The sequence below is a fragment of the Mytilus galloprovincialis genome, chromosome 12 (genome assembly GCF_965363235.1).
Source record: "Mytilus galloprovincialis chromosome 12, xbMytGall1.hap1.1, whole genome shotgun sequence".
Taxonomy (NCBI): Eukaryota; Metazoa; Mollusca; class Bivalvia; order Mytilida; family Mytilidae; genus Mytilus; species Mytilus galloprovincialis.
In genome coordinates this window covers 17,816,146-17,830,112 of record NC_134849.1, presented here as the reverse complement: position 1 = coordinate 17,830,112, position 13,967 = coordinate 17,816,146, and the positions used below count along the sequence as shown (strand labels likewise).

Sequence of the window (13,967 nt, the reverse complement as noted above, 5' to 3'; positions counted from 1 at the left end):
TATAGGTCTGCATCATGGGGGTTGCAGAACCCAAAGTCCGTGATACCAGGGTGTCATCTTGGCATAATTAGGGGGGCTCAAAGATGGGTGGGGTCAATTTTTTTTTACATTTCTTAAATTTCCTACTGTATGTAGAGTAGATGGAATAATGATTACTTCTATGAATATAAAGAGACACATGTCTGCTTCAACATGGAACTTTTTTTATTTCAGTAGGGGGTCTCCTGGCATAATTTTAGGGGGGTGAATTTTCATGGAACATTCCAGAACATCAAAGTTAAATTTATTCTAGAAACATTTAATGGTAAATAATGGTATATAATTATGGAGAGAACAATTTGCAGCAGCACTTTGTCTTTGGAATATTCAAAATGGCCGCCGTTACCATGGAAACAGCAAAAATATGAAAAACTTCAAAATGCTTTTAATTTAATGAAACTTATAACTATTGTTGACTAACTTGTGTAGACTTTAATTTTGAGTTTGAAATTTTCAAAATGGCCGCCGTTACCATGGAAACAGCAAAAATATGAAAAAAATCAAAATGCTTCAAATTTAATGAAACTTATAACTATTGTTGACTAACTTGTGTAGACTTTAATTTTGAGTTTGAAATTTTCAAAATGGCCGCCGTTACCATGGAAACAGCAAAAATATGAAAAAAATCAAAATGCTTCAAATTTAATGAAACTTATAACAAATGTTGCCTAACTTGTGTAGACTTTAATTTTGAGTTTAAAATTTTCAAAATGGCCGCCGTTGCCTTGGAAACAGCAAAAATGTCCAAACAAAATAAAATTCTTCATATTGAATTAAACTTTACACACACATTATTTGGCATCAATGATACCGCAGAACAATGATGTGGGGTCCGTTTTGGTGACTTTTGTGTTAGCATCCTAACACAGGATTACTTGTTATGTCACCCTGACGGAGGTCGGGTGACATATTGTTATTGTACGATTCTTTTTTTTATTCTTATTATTATTATTCCACACATTTTGTCCATACTATTTCTTGGAATCGTATGGACCAATTGTAATGGAACTATACCAGAATGTTAATGACCATTGTCAGAAGTGCAGTCGAGGTTGGCACTTCCAGGATGTCTACTGTTACCATGGAAACAGAAAAAGAGTGAAAAAATGAAGTTTTAGTTTTTGGTAAATAATTTAACTATAACAAAACATTTAATCATCATATTTTTATACACTGTAGCTGTCCTCTATATACATGCTGTGGATGATTTTGAGATTCATTGGAACTACCATGTTGCCATAGGAACTGATCAAAAATATCAAAAATTTGAAAATTCTTTAAAAATATATAAAACTTTTACACAAATGTTGCCTGGCAAATCTAGATGTTGCATTCAACTTTTGAATTTCCAAAATGGCTGCAGTTACCATGGAAACAAGGCAAAAACATCAAAATGAGAAAATGTGATGGAACATTCCAGAACATTAGTGTTGTACAGCTATTAAATGTTATATGATTGTAAAATATTATGGGGAGTACAATATGAAGCAGAAGTATGACTTTGGAATTTTCAAAATGGCCGCCGTCGCCATAGAAACAGTAAAAACATCAAAATTTTACAAATGCTTTAAACTTTCTAAAAATTTGCAAACTGATGCATTGTAAAGTAAATTAGTTAATTTAATGTTAACATTTCGAAATGGCTGCCGCTTAGTGGCAATTGGTGGACCAGGGTGACATCCGCTATTGCTTGCAATGGCAATTCTAGTTATGGCACCCTCAACGGAGTTGGGGTGACATATTGTTATTGTACGTTTCTTTTTTTTCTTATTTTTATTCTTCCACACATTTTGTCCACGCTATTTCTAGAAATTGGTCATACCAATGTTGATGGAACTATACCATAATATGAACCTCCATGTGAAGTTGTGCAAGAGACATTGGAATGGTACAAAATGGCCGCCGTTACCATGGAAACTAAAGAAATGTAAAAAAAAATCAAAATTCTAAATCTTTCGTTTCAAGAGCCAACCTAATGAAACTTTATGTAAATGTTGGCAGTGGTGCCCTGAGGTACCAACAGTACTTAGCTTCTGCAAAATCTCTACCATTGCCATGGAAACTGGAGAAAAGTTTAACATTGAACCTATGGGGAAAAAGATCAAACCAGCCTTTTCTAAAGGAATATAAGATCAGATTCAAAGAAACTTTATGAATATATAACATGGCATAAGTCGATGTTGAAACTGTTGCTGGAATTTTCGAAATGGACACCGTTACCATGGAAACAGCAAAAAATCTCAAAAAAATCTCAAAATGCGCCAAACTTAATAAAACTCATTATAAATTACCAATGGCAGATACAGATGAGACATTGGACTTCGGAATTTCCAAAATGGTCGCCGTTGCCATGGAAACAACAAAAATTTACAAAAATTCCAAAATGCTCCAAAATGGAGGAAACTTTACAATAATGTTAACAGACATCTGTAGATGCGGTCTTTGACTTTGGAATTTTCAAAATGGCTGCCGCTCACCTGGCAATAGGGGAAGGGTGCCATCCGCTATTGCTTGCAATGGCAAATCTAGTTATTTTTATTTTTCTTCCACACATTTTGTCCGCGCGAGTTCTCAGAATCTAACGGACCAATGTTTATGGAACTCAACTATAATGAGGAACCCCATTTGAAGTTGTGCACCTTGCTATGGAATGGTAAAAGATGGCCGCCGTTTCCATGGAAACAGCACAAATGCGAAAAAAATCAAAGTGTTCCAAACTGGAAGAAACTCCACAGGAATGTTAACTGGCATGTGCTGATTTCCAGTTTTACTTTGGAATTTTCAAAATGGCTGCCGTTACCATGGAAACAGCTAAAATATCAAAAATTCTAACTCTTTCGTTATAATATCCAATTGGATGAAACTTTATGAAAATGTTCTCCAGTATGCCAAGGTGTCAAGACAATATTTGGATAGTTCAAAATGGCCGCCGTTGTCATGGAAACAGGGGCCAAGTTTTGCATTGACCCTATGGAAAAATGCATAAAATCAGCATTTTCTCAGAGAGTAGTGCACCAAAGTAAATGAAACTGTATTGATATATAACATGACATGTGACAATGAGATGTCTGCTTTTATAATTTTGGAATTATCTACTGTAACCATGGTTGCAGCACAAATGTTCAAAAAAAAGCTTGTAGTTAACGTTGATACCAGTCCACGTTTAGTAATATACGTTAACCTGGTACGAGTTTGTTATAGTATGAATGGACTTCCTATCCAGGAAGGAACAATATTCATCGGTCCTACAGTACGAAAGTAATGAGACACAGATCATTAAAATGTTAACTTCTACGGGGATCAGGGGTGAGGTCCGACTGACCTTCCCATAGTTCAGGTAAATGACCCCAACCTTTACCCTAAGTCCATGATGTCACTCCATACCAAGTTTGGTATAAAATGACAGGTGATTATACAACAGTTGGTCAAACATTCGTGGGCTTTACACTGGTTGAAAGATGTATATGTTTTCATTACAATAAGCAACAAATGAAATTTTTTATCGGCCCAGAAATATTCAAAAGATAATTCAAGTGAATTCGATTAACCTAGATTCATATTTTTTCATCAATAAAATTTATAATAAACAAGAAATAACTGTAACAGAATGCTGTAACGAGGTCTTCCAAAAAAAGCTGCCATAATTCGTACTGCCTATGGTCGCCTGACTTTGGGTAAAGTCTAGTACTTAATGGTTCTGTGTAGATAAACATGGTATAGTGATATGCATACATTTGTATGTGACGACTACGAGATTGACCCTGTATGTCATTCAATTTTTTTTGAAATGACAAACAGAAATAAATATGGTTCAACCATTTACAAGTTCTAAAAATGAAGGGGGTTTGGAGACCCCATTTTGAATTGTCCCATATAATATATGTGGCTTAGGGCGGGGACCTCGACCGTTTGCAACTTCTCAAACAGGAGAGATAGGTTGTTCCACATTACGGCCCCTATATTTTATTTGATTTGTTATATTGTCGAATACATGAATATATATATAGCTTATGGGTAGGGATATCAACTGCTTACAAGTTCTTAAACATGAGTGGGTTGGGGACAGCCAAGGACTCTCCTTATAGTTTATTTCATTTCTTATTTTGTTCCATACACGAATATATATGGTTCAGGGGTGGGAATTTCGATAAAAGCCAATTTAAAAAGAATGAATATTAGAAATATCGAACACCCAGGAAAATTCGAAACAGAAAGTCCCTTATCCAATTGCAAATACATTTAAGATAGGTAGGGGGAAATATTCATATGAAATATAAATAAGCAAACTTGTTAACTCATAATACATTTTTAATACAAATTACAGCCATATATGTGCAAAATAATCAATAATATTGACTGTATCAACAAATTGTACAAGCAATTTTACTTTTTTTACTCGGAACACGTCATAGAAATAAATTATTAGTAGATTTCACAGTTTGTATTAAAAAAAACAGTTTAACCAAAGCTGACAATATTAACACTTGATTATGACAATGAAATGGCGGTATCACAAATAAAAAAAAAACAAATTTCAACTTAGAATTAAGAGAATCAGTGTTTCTTTCTTCTTTCGATGTACTGCACTATCGCGAAACATACTTTCTTATTTCATGATGGTTTGTTTTCAACCGAATATAGGACTGCATCCTCTCAAACTGACCATATTTAAATTAGTTTATGGAAATTATATGACGATATTATAAATCAGTAATTAATCCAACCCAAGACGAATAGTAAAATAAAAGTAATGTTTGTATCAACTTTTGTCTCTCAGTTGAATTTTACAAGTGCATTGGATACCTTTGTTGTGATTTCCAAAAGCCCTTGTCAAAAAACTTGAGCTAAATATTATTTGAAAAAATACTGCAATCTCCGAAACAGCGGTTGCGTCTTATTTACTACGCTAGATTGACTTTATAAATGTTAGGCGAAGCAACGTCACCACTGTTTTGATGTTCGAAAATACTGTTGTATTACCTCAATTATTGAATTTAACAATTTGAAATCACAAGAACTTTGTATCTAAGAAAATATTTCAAAACTTACCACGAGGTGTAAAAGAAGACCTGTTGATAGAAAGATAACTTTTAAAATGAATTGCCTATTGATATATCAAGATGCACTAAAGAAATTGATGAACAATTCTGCAAGATGTGCAACAAAGATTAGTGACATATGTTGTTTTTCTTCCTTACTTAGCTGACTACGCAAATATGTTATGAATGTGTAACATCTTTTCTCTGTTGTTTATACTTTTTCACTTAATGATCGATTTTGTAATTTGTAATCAGCAAATTAAGAATGTCTCTTTCAAATAAAAAGGCAAAATATATCTACACGAAAAAAAATAAATAAATAAAAGAACACCTATATGTAAATGTAAGTAGTCCTATAAGTTTCAATGAATATTTCTGATAACATATTCACTGTTATTTCTTTTTTAAAGAATGTTTAAAATATCGTTTTAACATTTCAAAATGTAAAAAATAACATTTTGCAAGATTTTTCGTTATTTATCTGTAAAAGAGGGACGAAATATACCAGAGCGACAGACAAAATCACATATCGAAAATAAACTGACAACGCCTGGATGAAAATGAAAGAAGACAAACAGACAAACAATAGAACACATGACAAACATAAAAAGGTAACCTCATTACGACACTCATACACATGACTCATTCAGTGGAGCACGAATCAGAATACGAATGAAAAAAGATGAGTATCATTTATAACCATATTGTTCTGTCGAATCCTCGATTTATTTAGTAAATGTTCCCACACCAATAAGGAAAATCACTTGAGATATTGTCTATTTATTGACTAACATAGTAAAACATGCCAGGTTACATAATCGTTAAACAGGAAGAGAGAGAGTTAATGTTAAATGTCAAACACACATCGAAAAACCGCTTCCAGAATATGTGGATGATTCTTTAATCGTTGTTCGTGTTGAGCAATAATTAAGTTTTGATCGGTGAGCGGTATTTGAATATTTGAATACTGATCTCTCTGTGTCCACATTTCTAGTGCAGATGATCCTCGGTTTCGAATACGTGTATTCAGTCGAGCTGTGACAAGTGATTAGTGATTAAGCGTTAATGGTGTTAATACTGGGGTTGACGGGTTCGAACGAAGTATTTCATCGTCTAGTTCCTGAATAGCTTTCTCAGCAACGGGGTTTTTATTTACATTTTTGGGACGGCCTAATTCTATAGTGATGCGTTGTCTAGCTAACAGTTTGTCTTTTACTAAAGTTTTAAAACCAGATCCAGGGTCGTTCCTGATAACAGCATGTGGGCCGTCTAGTTGGTGGACTTCAGCAAGACGTTGAATAATTGCATCTCGTAAATCGTGATGGCACTTGGTATCTAACAGTTTGGTAAAGGTGTAAGAAGTTACACATTCTCGTAAAACAAAACTAACTGACGCTCTCGTTTTAAGACATCTGCGGCAAATGCTGAACCAATAGTTTCAGGGGCTCTGCTGAATTCTGCTCTTCGCGGACCTTTGGGGTCTTCAACAATGAAACACACTAATGACAGCTACTAGTTAGATTCGATAGCCTTGTCCGTGTGTAATGCGTAAAAGTATGGTTGTAATATAGACTTCATCTGGTGACACGATGGATGGTCTAGTTTAATGTGAATTGAAGTAATTAATTCATCTTATACTTGCCCCGGTACAATTATTAATTCACGACAAAGTGTAAACGGAAGGTTTCTTTTTACTACTAAAAGTCCATCGTTATCTAACGAAGCTACATTCAGGTAGCGCCTTATGTCCTTTATGTTTGTGAGTTTCCCCTGTCGTAAGTGAGCCACCGTTCGCCGGAGGTCAGAACATTCGGTCTGGTTTGAGAACGATGCTGTCCTGCTTGTAAAGGGACGCTTTACTGTTCCGTTTAGAATATCTTCAGTTGTTACGTGACGCACAACACATTCCTCCTGAAGATGTCTAAAATTGCAAATTTGACAGGCAAGATTGTTACAATTGGGTGCAATATGGCTTGAATAGTCAGATGACAGTATTGCTCATCCAGAAACATGTCTTTTAGATACTTGGAAGCGACTGGCAGTCGACAGATCAGTAGAAACTCGAGGGCTTGATGCAAATTCACCTCTACATAACTTTTTAAAGGCTTGAGCATACGGTTTACTATCAGTTAGAACAAATGCTGAAGATAACGATTGAATAATTTACGAACTAAAATGTTTGATAGAAACCGCAATTGACAAGACCTGAATTTCACATGGTAACCACTGACGTTGAGCTTGTCTAAGTTTCGCGCTGAAGAATCCTGCAGGAAGAAGTTTGTCGTTTCTGTTAATGTACAACGTAGCTCCAAGTCCGCATCTGTAACTAGGAGCTGTCATCGACATTACGTCCCACGTTCTTCGTACAAAAGTATGTAAGTCATTACGTAATAAAACCATTACTGTGAACGCAAGTGAACGACAACATAAATATTATCCCAACTTGAAGCATAGCTAGTTACACCTAGGCACCGAAGCAGTGGTGCTTAACAAAGATTGAAACTGTGAACACTTTTGAAAACTGGCGCCAGAACCTTATATACACATTTTCTTTAGACAAAACTTTGCACCTTTTCTTGTGTCTGGTATCAAATGGGAAAAGAAAACAAAAACAACAACTCAGAGGAGGTTTGCAAATGTTGGAAAAGAAGTCCCAGAAGCCAACAGAAAAACACGAGATCAAAAAGTTAGCATGCTAGAGCTTATGTTAGGACAGCAGCTGGACAGATTACCAGCTACTGCCCAATAATTTCTAGGAACACTATTGTTAAAAACTTCACATCGATCGACAACATTTGGCAAACCGTCCGCCTCCACTATGGTTTCCCGATTACTGGTGCGCATTTTGTTGACTTTGATGCTATTCACTATGATCCAGGGGAGAGACCTGACGATTTGTACCAACGGTTAATGGCCTTTATTGAAGACAGTCTATTAAGAAAAGATATGGGTATCAGTCACCACGATGAAGACATAGAGGACGACGAGGAGCTATCACCTACATTAGAAAACCTCTTGATATTGACATGGCTTCGTCTCATCCACCCTGAGCTACCTAAACTAATAAAACAGAGATATGGTACAGAGCTTCGTGAGAGAACACTAGCATCTATAATGCCAGAAATTCACAGGCTCTAAAATCGCATTTAGAAGAGTTACGTACGACAGAGGATGCCAAATCCATGAGAGCAGCCGTCAAGCGCTTTCCAAAGAAAAAACAATCTTCGTGTGCGCCCGCTCAAACTTCAAGTCATGCCCACTGTCCAAATCAGCAGGACGACCAAACCGTCATTTTCTGTCAATGCACATACTTACCAAAACAAGATCGACAATTTATGGCTAAAGCTTGTGCTGTATCTGGAATTCATGATGTTGACGAATACGATTCTGATAACCATGACAACAATGAGTCAACCATTCAAGACCAGTACCATGTAACATCTAACAGAGTTCAGATACAACAATCACCTTATATGAACGTTTATTATGGCCACAATCCTACAAGACTTACCATTGACAGTGGTGCTACTGGAAATATGATTCGTGCCTCTGCCGCTACCAAACTTAACGCAAAAATAACTCGCAGCTCACAGTCAGCCCATCAAACAGATGGATCATCACTTTTAACTGTTGTGGGAGAAACTAGACTCGCATTTACGAGAGATAAACACCAAATGTATTTTGAGGGACAAGTAGTTGAAAACTTAGATTCTGACATATTGGCCGGTATCCCATTTATGGAGAAAAACTATATATCTATTCGTCCCGCATGCAGACAGGTACTTATTGGGAATGATTGTGTTTACAAGTATGGTTCATCCGCTAACGGAACTTCTAATTACGCCGTGCGCAAAGCAAATGTGACACGAGCACCATCTGACGCCACAACTTGATGGCCAGGAGACTACATTGATGTAAAAATACCTACAGATATGGTTTCAAATGATTCTGATGAAAATCTCAGTTCTTGGCCTGAACCCAGTCTAGTTTCTAGCGTTGCAGGGAACCTAAGAATACCTAACCTCACTGATGAACCTCTCGTATTGAAACGTAATGAACATTTCTGCAATGTACCCTCTACCTATTCACCGGAGAATAATGAAATTAAAAATCAAGATCATGCAGTTGCTACTAAATCTTAACTTAATAAGGCTTAAGTACTACATTCCGATCTTGTTCGAGTTGACCCTGATGGTCTATTACAACCTTGTATTAAAGAAAAATTTAAATCTTTACTTCGACAGTATGACAATGTTTTCAGTCCAACGTTTAAAGGCTACAATGGAGCAGTTGGAGCCCTAGAAGCAAAAGTTAACATGGGACCAGTTCAACCACCACAAAGAAAGGGACGGATACCTCAATATTCAAAAACGCAGCTTGTTACTTTACAGGAAGAAAAAGGGTTAATGTTAAATGTCAAACACACATCGGAAAACCGTTTCCGGAATATGAAACTACCTGGCGCTGTAAAAATTACAAAAATATAAAAACAAAATGCATTTATAGAAAAGAGTGGGACCGTTTCTTTATTTATAAATATAATAGCATGTTCTGGATAGATGCAGATGATCTTTTACTAATTGTGTGGTCGATTTATTTTAAAGAAAGTGTTTATTACAAAATAATGATAAGTGTTGAAAATAAACGTGTAAGTATGTACAAAATTCATTCACCTTATCTCTTACAAATATTTTAAATAATTTGTCCCGATCTTTATACATGGTTTTATTCTCGAAATCTATGATATGTCTTTAATTATTTATTTAATGTGTTGTCGTTACATTAAGAAAGATTGTACTTCTCTGAATCTGTAATATGTTTTTCTTTGATCATTTAAAGTGTCTTCCTTGCATTTATAATGGGTGTGCTTTTTAAATCTGAATCTGTGTTTCTTTGCTCATGTAGGATGTTGCCTTTACATTAATAAAGGTATGTCCATTTAGATGTAAATCAGACATTGTATGGATCTGTTGAGTCGAGCCCTTATCAACGGATGTTTATATTTTATTTATATGTTGTGCTGTTACACCATTGTCCTAGGCAAATTGAGTGTTGGACACCTGGAAAAAAGTTTAACCCTGTCATATTACATGTATTATGTATATGCCTGTTCCCAGTCAGGAGTCTGTTATTTAGTTTTTGTTGTTTGTTAATGCATCATCGTTATGTACATAAATACGGGCGTTAGCGTCTCGTTTTAATTGTTATACTTTTTGGAATAAATTTTGCTCATTGATAAAGGTCGTACTGTGACGTATGTTTTTAACTCCTATGTCATTTGCTCTCTTGTGGAAATTTGTCTCAATGCAAAAATACCACCTTTAATTTTTAGTTGTAGCAAAAGTTGCTGTAACATTATTTAATTATATTATGTTTAACATTTAATGTATTAGACATTTTAGGAAAAAAAATAAAAATACATTAAGATACGGAAAAGGTGGGCGAAATTGATTTGTGACAGACTCTGCTTTCCTATGTTAATCTAATTGATTATGCAATTTCTCATCTTTTTAATGATGCAAATGTTACGTCTATAATATTTTGTTCAAACATTTTATTTGCCGATTGATTTATAGTTATATTATGCTTACGTCTGTGAAATGTCACATGGTTCTTTCAAAGAGGACATGCAATATAAATGTATACATTAAAGGTTCCTTGATACAGGAATTGATACATGGAAAATAAATTACCAATAACTAATAGAATTATATAAAAATTATAAAATCGAGTTTTCTGTCACAAGCGCATTTGTCCATTTGTGGGGAACTGTCAAGATTATGTAAAAATTGTCAATGAAGAGAGAAGAGGAGACTATGACTTATACCATTGTTTGATAGGAAGTTCAGAAACTCTTGAACTAAGCGTTTATTTTTAGCTGATGTTAAAATATCTTTCTTAAATAATGTTCCATTTCATATAGGTATATTTAGAACCACCTGTTGAAAAATGGTTACATTTTAAATGTTCCATGGACTCACGTTTCATTGTGTATTCTCAATATAACTTGCCTGTATTTCGGATGCTATTTGTTCTTGTGAATTCGGACCGTTTCAATTTATTTTCCAGTTTAGCCTAAGTAAAGTTCCTTGCAGTTAACACAATCAATTTTATTGATTTCTTTTTCGAATATACATTAACGGAGAAATTCTGCCGAATGTGGAAATATTTATATTTCAGGTCTCAAAGATAATTATCATTATGTGAAGCACGCACAAGTTTTACTGCAAATCACTTTTGGTTCGAATCATTTTTAATTACATACATTGTTTTCAATTGATAAGCTGCGGTAGCTTGTATATATCTAACTATGTCCAAGAGGCCATTCGCCAATTAGATGATGACCGGTTTTACAAAAAACTTAATTCGGACCCCACCCTCCAATTCAGCGAGGAAATAACAGAATGTTTAAAGGAAATGTGTGACAATAACATCATTGATATAGATACTCTCAAATATTTAAAACCTGAAAATTGAAAACCTGGGCGATTCTACCTGCTCCCTAAAATTCATAAACCTGGTAACCCAGGTAGATTAATCGTCTCAGCTAATGGTCATCCCACCGAAAAAATATCCGAATACGTTGATTACTATCTTCGACCACATGTAGAAAACTTGCCATCTTTTATTAAAGATTCTACAGATTACTTACTAAAAATGCAGGATTTAAACCCTCTACCTGCCAATACTACTCTTGTCACTATGGATGTCACCTCTCTCTATACGAATATTCCCCATGCTGATGGTATTGAAGCATGTAGAGAAGTTTGGGACTCTCGATCTCTTAAAATTCCACCTACTGATTGCTTAGTTGAAATGCTTACTATGGTCTTGAAAAAGAACAACTTCACATTCCAAGGAGAACACTATTTACAGACAAATGGCACTGCTATGGGTACAAAAATGGCTCCTTCTTATGCCAATATATTCATGGGTAAATTTGCAAAGCAACTGCTGGAGTGCTCCATCGAAAAACCGCTTTCCTGGTATCGATTAATTGATGACGTTGACATAAAATGGGACAAGGGAGACCAAAAATTACAAACTTTTATAACAAATGCTAACAATCAACACCCTACCATCAAATTCACCCATGAAACATCTAATTCCACCATAAACGTCCTTGATACATCTAGCACCCTCTCTGTAGGTATAATAAACACAGATATATACTCTAAACCTACAGATACTCATCAATACTTGTTGCCTGAAAGTTGCCATCCTCCACACTGCACAAAGAGCATTCCATACAGCCAAGCTCTCAGAATAAGGCGAATCTGCTCCTCTGAAGACACTGCAAAACAACGTCTGGGGCAGCTCAATGGACATTTGAAAAGAAGGGGATATAAACACAAAAACATCACAAATAGTTTTCGAAAAGCGGAATCCATCCCCAGAAGCAGTCTGCTAACTTACAAAGATAAACAGAAAAGTAAAAGAATCCCATGTGTGCCCACCTACCATCCATGCCTGAGAAATAGTTTCAAGACCATTCGTGATCATTGGACAGCAATCGAGAAACATTCGAAGTTATCCAAAATCTTTCCTGAGCCTCCCATGATTGCCTTCAAACAACCTAACAGCCTGAGAAATATACTTGTCCGTGCTGACCTTTCCAAACCTAACCATACTGTAGGTAATTGCCAGCCTTGTGGGGATAAGCGCTGTTAATGTTGCAACCAATTGCAGCATTCATCAACATTTCACAGTAAGACCACAGAAAAGACATACAAGATCTTCTGCAATGTCAACTGCAAAAGCTCAAACGTGATTTACGTTCTTGAGTGTCCTAGATGTGGTCTTAAATATGTTGGATAATCTATGCAGCCATTTCACAAACGCCTCAATGGCCACAGGAGTGACCTCACAAAAAAAACGTATATTCCTGTCAGCCAACATTTCAGGTTACCAGATCACAATCTGAAAGATTTTGATCACATGAAGATCCTTGTGATCGAACAGGATTGTACATGGCAAAATAGGCAAAGAGAAAATCGGGAGAAGTTTTGGATAAAAACACTGGGTGTCCTCCATCCAGATAGAATCAATAGGAAGAAATAATTAAATTTACAATCTAGTGTTTACATTATTATATTCAGGATTTTGGATTAAAATCAATCGACCAAAACTTACCTGTATTATTAGTGATCTATGGTTACACCTTATACATTATATATCATTATTGTTAAAACGTTTGTCACCGAAGAAGGCCATTTGTTGAGCCGAAATATTTGCAATTATTGTATAATTTATATCATCAGTTCAGTTTTTCCATCTTTGTGCAATGATATTCAACACTTTTTAGTGTTTTGTTTTCCATCTATTTATCGGTATTGTTACACAATCTTTCAGACTCATATATATATATATATATATAATAAACAACTCGTCTAAGCATCAACCCAACAATGTTAGATCTGTAAATTTGCTTTTGCAAATTTTTTGTTCTTCCCTCGCCGGGATTCGAACCCATGCTACTGAGATATCGTGACACCAAATCGCCTGCACTGTAGTCGTCCCGCTAGACCACACGACCACCTGGGCTTCACAAAAGAAAAGCTTTCGGTGGTCGTGTGTTACCTTTCCCCGTCAGTTTTCATCTAGCGGCGTACTACAGTACTTGATATATAAGGCATGGAGATGTTATTGTTACAGATCAGCTCAATTATCTATAGTAAAGGATCCTACAAATTAATGCAAGATAAAGTCACAGAAAATAATTATATTTATAAGTACGTCTTAGTCAGTGACAACTCTACAACAGATTTATACATTGTATCACCATCAATGGTGGTGATACATGGCTGTGTACATTATGTATATACAACTCGTCTAAACATCAACCCAACAATGTTAGATCTGTAAATTTGCTTTCGCAAATTTTTTGTT

At 35.4% G+C, this 13,967-nt stretch overlaps 1 protein-coding gene across 2 annotated transcripts in view; it reads right to left on the bottom strand.

Moving 5' to 3' along the window:
• The window catches only part of LOC143054733 (MAM domain-containing glycosylphosphatidylinositol anchor protein 2-like), a 54,426-nt gene that overhangs the window by 39,363 nt on the left and 1,096 nt on the right, over positions 1-13,967 (bottom strand). The window contains exon 1 of one of the 2 annotated variants that reach the window (XM_076227765.1): positions 5,089-5,190. The exons of the other annotated variant lie outside the window; for it this stretch is intronic. The gene's annotated coding sequence lies outside the window, so the exon portion shown is untranslated. Of the gene's footprint in view, positions 1-5,088; positions 5,191-13,967 lie in introns of those variants that run through there. 2 annotated transcript variants of the gene reach the window in all.